Source organism: Anas platyrhynchos, chromosome 13 (genome assembly GCF_047663525.1).
Source record: "Anas platyrhynchos isolate ZD024472 breed Pekin duck chromosome 13, IASCAAS_PekinDuck_T2T, whole genome shotgun sequence".
Lineage (NCBI taxonomy): Eukaryota > Metazoa > Chordata > Aves > Anseriformes > Anatidae > Anas > Anas platyrhynchos.
This window is the reverse complement of record NC_092599.1, coordinates 20,065,032-20,066,072: the sequence shown is the minus strand read 5'-3', so window position 1 is coordinate 20,066,072 and position 1,041 is coordinate 20,065,032.

The window sequence follows — 1,041 nt, the reverse complement described above, 5'->3', positions numbered from 1 at the left end:
CTGCTGTGTATGGTGTGTGATACTCTTTGCTGCCCTCTCAGAAGTGCTCCTTGACACCTTGCCCTCGTGGCAGCAGTCTGCTGAATCCTGCTCTCCGATGGCTAATATTTGCTCTTGGCCATTTGTGGCAAGATTTTTAATGTTACCAGCTGGTTTCAAAGTTCTTTGCCTAACCTGCTGTGCTATCTGAAATCAAACTCGATACATGTCCAAAACCTGGTGTCTCGTGGTGAGGCCCTGGCTTGGTGTCGTTCGGACAGCCCCATGAATCCTCCTCACCTGCAGGGGCTTGCGTGGGGCCTACAGCCACTCTGCAGAAAGTGACTCAGACACACACTGAACGTGAGGGTTGTCTTCACCCCACAAAAAGGGACTTGAGGTGGCATGAACATGCAGACTGATTTGTTACTGGCCTGTTCTGTTGTGTGAGCTTTAAAGAGGATCTTGGTCAAGGTAAGCAATGATGGACAAGAGTGATCTAGTTGAGCAGTTTCCCTCCCTTGGAAAGAAGGTCTCCGCCCCTACAAGGGAGGCCTTGTGCCTGGCATGAGCAGAAGGGAGCGTCACCAAGCTTTTCTCACAGACATCACCACGGCTTGGACGTGTGTGAGAAACCATCACAGCTGCCTGCTGCAGGGGGTGGCCCACTGCACCCGGGTCTGCAGCTCTGCAGCAGCTGTGGTGCTGAAGGAGCCAGCAGCATGTGCACTGTGGGCTGGCGTGATTTTATGGGAAGGACAGGATGGGGCCCTGCCTTGCGTGTGCAGAAGAGCATTTCAGGTGAGTCCTGAGCTGCCCTTTCTACTTCAGTGCACAGGCCGCGTTAGGCTGTGGTTGCAGGAAAAAGCTTTCTTACATTTTGGTGCTGATAAATGTTTAATGCCATCGTGCCCAGTAAAGCAAAAACTTCTCAGCACTGGGCCGTGCCTCGCCAGCTGCTGATGAGGGAGGCAGCTGTGAGCTGCTGCAGACACGGCACCGCGGCGGCCTCCAGCCCCTGGGCACAGCATGGCCATGCGTGTGCATGCAGGTTGGGCATAC